Source organism: Triticum aestivum, chromosome 1B, assembly GCF_018294505.1.
Source record: "Triticum aestivum cultivar Chinese Spring chromosome 1B, IWGSC CS RefSeq v2.1, whole genome shotgun sequence".
Lineage (NCBI taxonomy): Eukaryota > Viridiplantae > Streptophyta > Magnoliopsida > Poales > Poaceae > Triticum > Triticum aestivum.
The window spans coordinates 127,289,619-127,303,646 of NC_057795.1; positions in this window are offsets into that span (position 1 = coordinate 127,289,619).

Here is a 14,028-nt window from a genome sequence, read left to right on the forward strand (position 1 = left end):
TATGACCCCGAATATGAAGTCTATCATTGTCCGGACTCGGCCGTTTTAACTGGTTTGGCTTCTATCCATTTGGTGAATTTATCCACCATGACCAACAAGTATTTCTTCTTATGGCTTCCTCCTTTAAGGGGTCCAACCATATCGAGCCCCCAGATCGCAAAGGGCCAAGTTATGGGGATTGTTTGTAGAGCGGTAGGTGGCATATGGCTTTGATTTGCAAAAAGCTGGCAACCGACGCAATGTTGGACAAGGTCCTGTGCATCTGCCCGGGCTATTGGCCAGTAGAAACCTATACGGAAGGCCTTGCTTACGAGTGCCCGAGCTGCGGCATGGTGGCCGCCGAGTCCGGCATGAATTTTGTCCAAGAGCTGCCGCCCTTCCTCTTGGAAGATGCACCTTTGGAGCACTCCATTCGCACTTTTCTTACAAAGCTCTCCCTCATGGACCTTGTAGGCTTTAGAGCGCCGCACAATGCAACGTGCCTCATTTTGGTCCTCAGGGAGTTCTTGCCTATTTAGGTAGGCTAAGAAGGATTCTTTCCACGGGGCGATGACAACCATAATCACATGGGCCAAAGGTGTTATTTTGGTGGCGGAGCCTTCAATTACGTCAGAGTGTTCGGAATCTGGGGTTGTGTTTGGATCCGGACTGGTATTGTCGGTCTCCCCTTCCCACACCACGGATGGCTTGAACAGCCTTTCCAAAAAGATATTAGGTGGGACGGGGTCGCGCTTAGCGCTGATGCGGGCGAAGATATCCGCCGCTTGATTGTTTTCTCGAACCACATGGTGGAATTTGAGCCCCTCGAACCGAGAAGACATTTTGAGGATGGCATTGTGGTAGGCCGCAATTTTTGGGTCCTTAGCGTCAAAGTCTCCATTTATTAGAGATATTGCGAGGTTTGAATCCCCATGCACTTCTAGGCATTGAATGCCCATGGAGACTGCCATCCGAAGACCATGCAACAGAGCCTCATATTCGGCTGCATTGTTGGAATCTGTGTATAGGATTTGGAGTACGTATTGGACTGTATCCCCGGTGGGGGATGTCAGGACAACGCCAGCCCCTAGACCAGCCAGCATCTTAGAGCCGTCAAAGTGCATGATCCAATTGGAGTATGCGTCGTACTCTTTAAGGAGTTCGGCTTCCGTCCATTCGGCAAAGAAGTCAGCCAGTACTTGTGACTTAATGGCTCGCCGTGGTTTGTATGTTATGTCGAACAGGAGGATCTCTATAGCCCATTTAGGAATCCGGCCCGTGGCATCACGGTTATTTATTATGTCATTGAGTGGTACTTCGGAGGCCACCGTGATTGAACACTCTTGAAAGTAGTGTCGTAGTTTTCGGGATGCCATGAAGACCGTGTATGCTATCTTTTGATAATGTGGGTACCATGACTTGCATGGAGTGAGGACAGTGGATACGTAGTATACCGGTTTTTGAAGCGGGAACTTATGTCTGTCTTTCTCTCGTTCGACGACGAGCACTACGCTTACAACCTGGTGTGTTGCAGCTATATATAACAACATAGGTTCCCGATATTTGGTGCCGCCAGGATTGGATTGGTGGCCAATAGGGCCTTTATTTCCTCCAGTTTGGCCGTAGCCGCATCCGTCCACTCGAAGTGTTTGGTGCATCGAAGAAGGCGATAGAGAGGTAGTGCCTTTTCTCCTAATCGGGAGATAAAGCGGCTTAAAGCAGCCACGCATCCAGTTAATTTCTGGATTTGCTTGAGGTCTGTTGGGGTAGCCAACTGTGACAGAGCTTGGATTTTAGCCGGATTTGCTTCAATTTCTCTATTGGAAATGATAAAGCCCAAGAGCTTTCCGGCACGTACGCCGAAAACACATTTTTCCGGATTGAGCTTGATGTCATATGTTCGGAGATTGTCGAACGTAAGCCTCAAGTCGTCTATTAAAGATTCAACATGTCTGGTTTTGATGACCACATCGTCTATGTATGCCTCCACTGTTTTGCCGATTTGTGTTTCCAGGCATGTCTGAATCATGCGTTGATAGGTTGCATCGACGTTTTTGAGCCCGAAAGGCATGGTGTTATAACAAAAGGGGCCGTATGGAGTGATGAATGCCGTTGCGGCTTGATCGGACTCCGCCATCTTGATTTGATGGTATCCGGAGTATGCGTTGAGGAAACACAATGAGTCGTGTCCTGCGGTAGCGTCGATGATTTGATCGATGCGGGGGAGGGAGAAGGGATCCTTAGGGCAAGCCTTATTGAGGTCCTTGAAATCGATGCATATGCACTAGGATTTGTCCTTCTTTGGTTCCATCACCAGGTTTGCTAGCCAGTCCGGATGTTTTATTTCTCTGATGAAACCGGCCTCGAGTAGCTTGGCTAGCTCTTCTCCCATGGCTTGTCGTGTAGGTTCTGAAAAGCGTCGAAGAGTCTGCTTGACCGGCTTGTATCCCTTTAGTATGTTTAGGCTATGCTCGGCCAGCCTGCGTGGGATACCTGGCATGTCTGAAGGATGCCAGGCGAAGATGTCCCAATTCTCGCGCAAGAACTCTCGTAGTGCGGCGTCTATTGTGGGGTTCAGCTGTACCCCAATTGATGCTGTTTTTGTAGGGTCCGTTGGGTGGACCTGGAATTTGACTATTTCATCTGTTGGTTTAAAAGAGGTGGACTTGGGTCGTTTGTCGAGTATCACGTCGTCCCTATCCACTGTGGAGTGCAGCGCAGTTAATTCTTCGGCTGCGAGAGCTTCGGATAATGCCTCCAAGTCTAGTGCGGCGGTTTTATTTTCGACGCGGAGTGCTATGTCCGGATCAATAGCTAGAATGATGATTCCATTGGGCCCAGGCATCTTGAGCTTCATGTACCTGTAATGGGGTATAGCTTGGAAGCTCGTGAATGCATCCCGCCCTAAAAGGGCGTGGTATCCACTACTGAACGGGGCCACTAGGAATGTAATTTCTCCGGACCTATAATTCTCCGGCGTGCCGAATACCACATCCAGTGTGATTTTTCCCGCACATCGTGCCTCCCGACTAGGGATGATTCCTCTGAAGGTCATGTTGCCTTGCTCAATGCGGCTCTTGTCTATTTCCATTTTCTTAAGAGTTTCCTCGTAGATGAGGTTTAATCCGCTGCCACCGTCCATGAGCACTTTAGTAAGCCGGAAGCCGTCCACAATTGGAGTAAGGACCAAAGTGGCTGGTGCTCGGACTGTTCGGGACTGAGGTTCGTCACAGGCATTGAAGGTTATGGCCGTGTCGTTCCACAGATTTATTGATGCAATGTGGCAGACTTCGGCGAGGCTACGGAGTGCTCGCTATTGTTTCAGGCGAAAGTCTCGAAGACTGTCAGTATTGTATTGTTATTCTCCGCGGGATGGTGCTCTGCGGTATTGTTGATGAGGAGATCCTCTCCGCTCTAGGCCACCTGCCGGAGTATCCAACATGCTCTAAGGCTGTGTGTCGGTATGATGTCCGGTGTGTTGTGAATTTTGCATGGCCTGTTGAGCCATCCCTCCAATACGGTTCCACGCCCTGTAGAGGGCTTTGGCTTCTTTGTAATTGGATTGGGTGACTTGCGAGAGCGCACCCTTTTAGTTCGGACGAGGGGTTTAGTGAGAGCCGGAGGATCCCAGAATTTTGTTTGGGTTTTCCAGGTGCTTTCCGTCGCACAATACTTCTGTACTATGGCCGCCAAGTCGGCAAAGTGTGCTATGTCACGGTGACTTATGGCGTTGAGAATTCCCTTGCCCGTGCAATTTTTGCAAAAGAATGAGATTGCGTCTTCCTCACGACAGTCCTTCTTAACCTTGCTCATTACGAGGAGGAATCTGGCCCAGAAGTGACGTACTGTCTCTTGGGGCTCTTGTCTAATGTGGGAAAGATCACTTGTGTCTGGGTGGGTGTATAGATTTAAGTCCAAATCCTGACCCGATATGAGACCCAGGGGCAAAGGGGCTCCCGAGCTTGGCAGCTCGGACTCCGGGATGTTGCCCAATATTTATGGCCGGCTGCCCGATTCTAAGTTCGGAGCCCGAGCCTTGTCCTCCCGTAAATGGGTATCTGGCTCGGAGAGCTCGGAAATCTGGACATAGTTCCTCCTCAAAATAGAGGAAGAATCACTGCTTTGTTCCTCCACCACCGCTATCTGATGGGTGCCCGGTAGAGAGTTAATCTCCCTTTGGTCGGGTTAAAGCCCGATCCGATCATTGTCCGTAGTGACTCCCAGGGTGACGATGCGAGCCAAGAGCTTGTTCAGGGAGGAGAGCTCCATTGGATCCATCTACTCGATGAATGCCGAGCTGATGTGGAGGCTGTTCTTGATGACCTGAGAAGTCATCGTCGGTGTGGCGGCCGAACGGTCGGTCATGACGAAGCCGCCTAACCGAAGAGTCTGTGATATGTCTCCAACGTATCTATAATTTTTGATTGTTCCATGCTATTATATTACCCCTTTTGGATGTTTATGGGCTTTATTTTACACATTTATATCATTTTTGGGACTAACCTACTAACCGGAGGCCCAGCCCATATTGCTGTTTTTTTGCCTATTTCAGTATTTCGAAGAAAAGGAATATCAAACGGAGTCCAAACGGAATGAAACCTTCGGGAGCGTGATTTTTGGAACGAACGTGAACCGGAGGACTTGGAGTGCAAGCCAAGAAGCAGCCGAGGCTCCCACGAGATAGGAGGGTGCCCCCTGTAGGCTGCGCCCCCTGTCTCGTGGGCCCCTCGGGCGTCCACCGACGTACTTCTTCCTCCTATATATACCTACGTACCCCGAAAACATCCAGGGAGCACCCGAAACACAATTTCCACCGCCGTAACCTTCTGTTTCCACGAGATCTCATCTTGGAGCCTTTGGCGGCACTCTGCCGGAGGGGGAATCGACCATGGAGGGCCTCTACATCAACATCCTTGCCCCTTTGATGAGTTGTGAGTAGTTTACCACAGACCTACGGGTCCATAGTTATTAGCTAGACGGCTTCTTCTCTCTTTTTGGATCTCAATACAATGTTCTCCCCCTCTCTTGTGGATATCTATTAGATGTAATCTCTTTTTGCGGTGTGTTTGTCGAGATCCGATGAATTGTGGGTTTATGATCAAGTTTATCTATGAATAATATTTGAATCTTCTCTGAATTCTTTTATGTATGATTGAGTTATCTTTGCAAGTCTCTTCGAATTATCAGTTTGGTTTGGCCTACTAGATTGATCTTTCTTGCCATGGGAGAAGTGTTTAGCTTTGGGTTCAATCTTGCGGTGTCCTTACCCAGTGACAGAAAGGGTCGCAAGGCACGTATTGTATTGTTGCCATCGAGGATAACAAGATGGAGTTTATATCATATTGCATGAGTTTATCCCTCTACATCATGTCATCTTGCTTAATGCGTTACTCTGTTCTTATGAACTTAATACTCTAGATGCAGGCAGGAGTCGGTCGATGTGTGGAGTAATAGTAGTAGATGCAGGCAGGAGTCGGTCTACTTGTTATGGACGTGATGCCTATATACATGATCATGCCTAGATAATCTCATAATTATTCACTTTTCTATCAATTGCTCGACAGTAATTTGTTCACCCACCGTAATACTTATGCTATCTCGAGAGAAGCCTATAGTGAAACCTATGGCCCCCGGGTCTATCTCTTATCATATTTGCTTCCAACTTACTTTTATTTGCATCTTTAGTTTTTGCATCTATATTATAAAATACCAAAAATATATTTATCTTATCATACTATCTCTATCAGATCTCACTTTCGCAAGTGACCATGAAGGGATTGACAACCCCTTTATCATGTTGGTTGCGAGTTCTCAGTTTGTTTGTGTAGGTGTGTGGGACTTTTGAGGAGCCTCCTACTGGATTGATACCTTGGTTCTCAAAAACTGAGGGAAATACTTACGCTTCTATTGCTGCATCACCCTCTCCTCTTCGAGGAAAACCAACGCATGCTCAAGACGTAGCAAGTAGGATTTCTAGCGCCGTTGCCGGGGAGGTCTTCGCTCAAGTCAAGACATAGCAAGTACCCATCACAAACCCATCTCCCTCGCATTTACATTATTTGTCATTTGCCTCTCGTTTTCCTCTCCCCCACTTCACCCTTGCCGTTTTATTCGCCCTCTTTTTCCCAATCTCCTCCTCTCTTTTGCTTGCCCTTTTGTTTGCTTGTTTGGTTGGATTAGATGCTTATTTATTGCTAAACAGAGAACCTAAGATCTATGGATCCTCATCTGCTTGCTAATCTTTTTAAGAGATCAAATTATGATGAACCAATTGCTAGTGAGTTTTCTGCACTAGATTATATTTATGAAGTTTTGCGTGAAATTCGTGAATCTAAAAATTGTGATGAAGAACTTTATGAAGTGATTCACGATAGATCTTTGAATAAAAAGCATGATTGCAATGATTTTCCTTTAAATTCTCTTGATTTCAATTGTGCTAATAATTTGCAAAACCCTAAGCTTGGGGATGCTAGTTTTGCTATGTATACTACTTGTTTCAATGATCATGATTGGGGTGATTCTTCTTATAACCTTGAAAATTTATTTAAGCCCCATGATGAATATGAGATTGATAATAATGTTTGCAATAATATTGAAAGTAGGTTTGGAAGAGTGTCAACTTTAGGTCCCACATATTTGGAGTATGTTCAATTTTATGATATTTTTGATAAAAATGGGTTCGGAAAGGTCATGACTTTAGCTAATGTTAATCCCACTATCTTGGAAGAGTGTCAACTTTTCATGCATGTGGATCATGTTGAGAATATGTTTGGTGATAGATATTTTGTTGAATTTGCCTATGATCCTACATGTAATTATATGAGAGAGGAAAATATGGTTGTAGAAATTTTTATCTTATTAAATTACCTCTCGTCATGTTGAGATTGCTATCGTCTCTTTCTTCTTCCTTGCATATGCTAGTTTTTGCTTGCCTTGCAAATTTGTTTGATTATAATATGCCTATGCATAGGAAGTATGTTAGACTTATATGTGTTTGTCACATGTTTCATGATGCTCTCTTTGTGCTTCAATTCTTGTCTTTCATGCGAGCATCATTAAAATTATCAATGCCTAGCTAAAAGGCTTTAAAGAAAGCGCTTGTTGGGAGTCAACCCAATATTTTCCCTTTCTGTTATTTAATAAGTCTTGCATCTACCTTCTGTTTAGATGTATTTTTATCTTTTAATTAGTGTTTGTGCCAAGTAGAACCTATAGGTTAACCTATGATGATGGTTGATTTGATTCTGCTGAAAAACAGAAACTTTGCGCGCACGAATATAATTTTGTTAAATCACAGGAGAGTGCTTTTGCGTTGATTCTTTTTGATTCTGTTCAATAGACAAATTTTCCAGGACTTCCTATTTTGGTAGGATTTTTAGAGTTACATAAGTTTGCGTTAGTTGAAGATTTCTACAGACTGTTCTGTTTTTGAAAGATTCTGTTTTTCGTGTGTTGTTTGCTTATTTTGATGCATCTATGGCTAGTAAAATAGTTTATAAACCATAGAGAAGTTGGAATACAGTAGGTTTAACACCAAATTAAATAAATAATGAGTTCATTGCAGTACCTTATGTGGTGGTTTTGTTTTCTTTCACTATTGGAGCTTATAAGATTTCCTGTTGAGTTTTGTGTTGTGAAGTTTTCAAGTTTTGGGTAAAGCTTTTATGGACTTTGGAATAAGGAGTGACAAGAGCCTAATCTTGGGGATGCCCATGGCACCCCAAGATATTCAAGAATAGCCAAAATCCTAAGCTTGGGGATGCCCCGGGAAGGCATCCCCTCTTTCGTCTTCTTTCATTGGTAAATTTACTTGGAGCTATATTTTTATTCGCCACATGATATGTGTTTTACTTGGAGCGTCGTGTATTATATTAGTCTTTGATTTTTAGTTTACCACAGTATTCCTTGCTGTACACACCTTTTGGGAGAAGCCTACTTGATTTGAATTTGCTAGAATACTCTATGTGCTTCACTTATATCTTTTGAGCTTGACAGTTTTTGCTCTAGTGCTTCACTTATATTTTTTAGAGCACGGTGGTGTCTTAATTTTGAAGAAATTTCTAGTCTCTCATGCTTCACTTATATTATTTTGAGAGTCTTTTAGAACATCATGGTATTTGCTATGGTCACAAAGTTGGTCCTAGAATGATGAGCATCCAAGTTGGGTATAATAAAAACTATCATAGAAAGTGAATTGGATGCTATGATCAATTTGATGCTTGATAATTTTTTTGAGATATGGAGGTAGTGATATTAAAGTCATTGCTAGTTGGGTGATTATGGATTATTAAAAATACTTGTGTTAAGGGTTCTGATTCCCGTAGCATGCACGTATGGTGAACCGCTTTGTGATGAAGTTGGAGCACAATTTTATTTATTGATTGTCTTCCTTATGAGTGGCGGTCGGGGACGAGCGGTGGTCTTTTCCTACCAATCTATCCCCCTAGGAGCATGCGCGTTGTGCTTTGGTTTTTGATGACTTCTAGATTTTTGCAACAAGTACATGAGTTCTTTTGACTAATTTTGAGTCCAAGGATTATATGCACCTCATCCTTCCAATATTGCTCGCCTCTCTTGTGTCGTGCAACTTTCGCCGGTACCACACACCCACCATATACCTTCCTCAAAACAGCCAACATACCTACCTATTATGGCATTTCCATAGCCATTCCGAGATATATTGCCATGCAACTTTCCACCATTCCGTTCATATGACACGCATTACTTTTGCCATATTGCTCTTTGCATGATCATGTAGTTGACATCGTATTTGTGGCAAGGCCACTTCCATAATTTTCATACATGTCGCTCTTGATTCATTGCATATCCCGGTACACCGCCGGAGGCATTCATATAGGGTCATATCTTGTTCTAGCTTTGAGTTGTAATTCTTGAGTTGTAAATCCATAAAAGTGTGATGATCTTCATTATTAGAGCATTGTCCTAGTGAGGAAAGGATGATGAAGACTATGATTCCCCCACAAGTCGGGATGAGACTTCGGACTTTATAAAAAGAAAAAAAAGAAAAAAAGGGGAGAAAAGCCAAAAAGAAAAAAAAGAAGGCCAAAGAAAAAAAAGGAAAAAAATGAGAAAAGGAAAAAAATGAGAGAAAAGGAGAGAAGGGACAATGCTACTATCTCTTTTTCCACACTTGTGCTTCAAAATAGCACCATGATCTTCATGATAGAGAGTCTCTTATGTTGTCACTTTCATATACTAGTGGGAATTTTTCATTATAGAACTTGGCTTGTATATTCCAATGATGGGCTTCCTCAAAAGTGCCCTAGGTCTTCGTGAGCAAGCGAGTTGGATGCACACCCACTTAGTTTCTTTTCTTGAGCTTTCATATATTTATAGCTCTAGTGCATCTGTTGCATGGCAATCCCTACTCACTTACATTGATATCTATTAATGGGCTTCTCCATAGCCCGTTGATACGCCCAGTTGATATGAGACTATCTTCTCCTTTTTGTCTTCTCCACAACCACCATTCTATTCCACATATAGTGCTATGTCCATGGCTCACGCTCATGTATTGCGTGAAAGTTGAAAGAGTTTGAGATTATTAAAGTATGAAACAATTGCTTGGCTTGTCATCGGGGTTGTGCATGATTAAATACTTTGTGTGATGAAGATAGAGCAACAGCCGGACTATATGATTTTGTAGGGATAACTTTCTTTGGCCATGTTATTTTGTGAAGACATGATTACTTTGATTAGTATGCTTGAAGTATTACTATTTCTTATGTCAATATGAACTTTTATTTTGTATCATTTGGATCTGAACATTCATGCGACAATAAATAAAATTACATTGAGAATTATGCTAGGTAGCATTCCACATCAAAAATTTCTTTTTTATCATTTACCTACTCGAGGACGAGCAGGAATTAAGCTTGGGGATGCTTGATACGTCTCCAACGTATCTATAATTTTTGATTGTTCCATGCTATTATATTACCCCTTTTGGATGTTTATGGGCTTTATTTTACACATTTATATCATTTTTGGGACTAACATACTAACCGGAGGCCCAACCCGTATTGCTGTTTTTTGCCTATTTCAGTATTTCGAAGAAAAGGAATATCAAACGGAGTCCACACGGAATGAAACCTTCGGGAGCGTGATTTTTGGAACGAACGTGATCCGGAGGACTTGGAGTGCAAGCCAAGAAGCAGCCGAGGCTCCCATGAGATAGGAGGTCCCCCCCCTGTAGGGCGCGCCCCCTGTCTCGTGGGCCCCTCGGGCGTCCACCGACGTACTTCTTCCTCCTATATATACCTACGTACCCCGAAAACATCCAGGGAGCACCCGAAACACAATTTCCACCGCCGTAACCTTATGTATCCGCGAGATCTCATCTTGGAGCCTTAGCCGGCACTCTGCCGGAGGGGGAATCGACCACGGAGGGCCTCTACATCAACATCCTTGCCCATCCAATGAGTTGTGAGTAGTTTACCATAGACCTACGGGTCCATAGTTATTAGCTAGATGGCTTCTTCTCTCTTTTGGGATCTCAATACAATGTTCTCCCCCTCTCTTGTGGAGATCTATTAGATGTAATCTCTTTTTGCGGTGTGTTTGTCGAGATCTGATGAATTGTGGGTTTATGATCAAGTTTATATATGAATAATATTTGAATCTTCTCTGAATTCTTTTATGTATGATTGAGTTATCTTTGCAAGTCGCTTTGAATTATCAGTTTGGTTTGGCCTACTAGATTGATCTTTCTTGCCATGGGAGAAGTGTTTATCTTTGGGTTCAATCTTGCGGTGTCCTTACCCAGTGACAGAAAGGGTTGCAAGGCACGTATTGTATTGTTGCCATCGAGGATAACAAGATGGGGTTTATATCATATTGCATGAGTTTGTCCCTCTACATCATGTCATCTTGCTTAATGCGTTACTCTGTTCTTATGAACTTAGTACTCTAGATGCAGGCAGGAGTTGGTCGATGTGTGGAGTAATAGTAGTAGATGCAGGCAGGAGTCAGTCTACTTGTTTGGACGTGATGCCTATATACATGATCATGCCTAGATAATCTCATAATTATTCGCTTTTCTATCAATTGCTCGATAGTAATTTGTTCACCCACCGTAATACTTATGCTATCTCGGGAGAAGCCTCTAGTGAAACCTATGGCCCCCGGGTCTATATCTTATCATATTTGCTTCCAATTTACTTTTATTTGCATCTTTACTTTTTGCATCTATATTATAAAATACCAAAAATATATTTATCTTATCATACTATCTCTATCAGATCTCACTTTCGCAAGTGGCCGTGAAGGGATTGACAACCCCTTTATCGCGTTGGTTGCGAGTTCTCAGTTTGTTTGTGTAGGTGCGTGGGACTTTTGAGGAGCCTCCTACTGGATTGATACCTTGGTTCTCAAAAACCGAGGGAAATACTTACGCTACTATTGCTGCATCACCCTCTCCTCTTCGAGCAAAACCAACGCAAGCTCAAGACGTAACAGTCTGGCCTATAGCCAGGGCTCTCGAGAGGTGATGTTGTCCTTGACAACAAGGCAATCCATCAAGCCTTATCGTGACGGCACAGTGGAACTCTCAATGAAAGCACCAATGTCGGTGTCAAAACCGGCGGATCTCGGGTAGGGGGTCCCCAACTGTGCGTCTATGGCTAATGGTAACAGGAGGCGGGGGACACGATGTTTACCCAGGTTTGAGCCCTCTCGATGGAGGTAATACCCTACTACCTGCTTGATTGATCTTGATGATATGAGTATTACAAGAGTTGATCTACCACGAGATCGTAGAGGCTAAGTACTAGAAGCTAGCCTATGATTATGATTGTTGTTGTCCTACGGACTAAACCCTCTGGTTTATATAGACACCGGAGGGGGCTAGGGTTACACAGAGTCGGTTACAGAGAAGGAGATCTACATATCCGAACTGCCAAGCTTGGCTTCCACGCAAAGGAGAGTCCCACCCGGACACGGGACGAAGTCTTCAATCTTGTATCTTCATAGTCCAATAGTCCGGCCAAAGCATATAGTCCGGTTGTCCGAGGACCCCTTAATTCCGGACTCCCTCAGGCGCACCCCCACCCTCGTGACTAGGGTGTGGGCCCCCTCTGGTACTTTCTTTGCTCAATAATTCTTATTAATTCCAAAAATGACTTTCGTGGAGTTTCAGGACTTTTGGAGCTGTGTAGAATAGGTTTCCCATATTTGCTCCTTTTCCAGCCAGAATTCCGGCTGCCGGCATTCTCCCTCTTTATGATAAACCTTGTAAAATAAGAGAGAATATCCATAAGTATTATGACATAACCTGTAATAACAGCCCATAATGCAATAAATATCGATATAAAGGCATGATGCAAAATGCACGTATCAAGACCTGGCTCGGATGCCACTGTTGGGGAACGTAGCATGAAATTTCAAATTTTTTAATACGATCACGCAAGATCTATCTAGGAGATGCATAACAACGAGAGGGGAGAGTGTGTGCACGTACCCTCGTAGACCAAAAGCAGAAGCGTTTAGTTAACGCAGTTGATGTAGTCGAACGTCTTCACGATCCAACCGATCCAAGTACCGAACGTACGACACCTCCATGTTCAACACAGGATCAACTTGATGACGTCCCTCGTGCTCTTGATCTAGTTGAGGACGAGCGTGAGTTCTGCCAGCACGACGGCATGGCAACGATGATGATGATGTTACCGGCGTAGGGCTTCGCCTAAGCACTACGATGGTATGATGGAGGTGTGTAACTGTGGAGGGGGGCACCACACACGGTTAAGAGAAACTTGTGTGTTCTAGAGTGCCCCCCTGCCCCCGTATATAAAGGAGGGAGGGGGAGGCCAGCCGGCTCTATGGTGCGCCCCAAGAGGTGGAGTCCTACTAGGACTTCCTAGTTCTAGTAGGATTCCTCTCCAAGGAAGAGAGGGGGAAGGAAGGAGAGGGAGAGGGAGTAGGAAGGGGGGGGGCGCTGCCCCCTTCACGTAGTCCAATTCAGACCCAAGGGGGGGGGCAGCCCTCCTGCGGCCCTCCTCTCTCTCCACTAAGGCCCATGGTGGCCCATTACTTCCCCGGGGGGTTCCGATAACCCCTCCGGCACTCCATTTTTACATGAACTTCACCAGAACCTTTCCGATGTCCGAATATAGCCTTCCAATATATCAATATTTATGTCCCAACCATTTCGAGAATCCTCGTCACGTCCGTGATCTCATCCCGGACACCTAACAAACTTCGGTAATCAAAACACATAACTCATAATACATATCGTCATCGAACGTTAAGCGTGCGGACCCTACAGGTTCGAGAACTATGTAGACATGATCGAGACACATCTCTGATCAATAACCAATAGCGGAACCTGGATGCTCATATTTGCTCCTACATATTCTACAAAGATCTTTATCGGTCAAACCACATAACAACATACATTGTTCCCTTTGTCATGGGTATGTTACTTGCCTGAGATTCGTTCATCGGTATCATCATACCTAGTTCAATCTCATTACTAGCAAGTCTCTTTACTCGTTACGTAATGCTTTATCCCGCAACTAACTCATTAGTCACATTGCTTGCAAGTCTTATAGTGATGATCATTACCGAGAGGGCCCAGAGATACCTCTCTGAAACACGGAGTGACAAATCCTAATCTTGATCTATGCCAACCCAACAAACACCTTCCAAGACATCTGTAGAGCATCTTTATAATCACCCATTTACGTTCTGATGTTTGATAGCACACAAGGTGTTCCTCCGGTATTCGGAGTTGCATAATCTCATAGTATGAGGAACATGTATAAGTCATGAAGAAAGCAGTAGCAATGAAACTGTAACGATCGTAATGCTAAGCTAACGGATGGGTCATGTCCATCACGTCATTCTCCTAATGATGTGATCCCATTTATCAAATGACAACACATGTCTATGGTTAGGAAACATAACCATCTTTGATTAACGAGCTAGTCAAGTAGAGGCATACTAGGGACACTATGTTTTGTCTATGTATTCACACATGTACTAAGTTTCTGATTAATACAATTCTAGCATGAATAATAAACATTTATC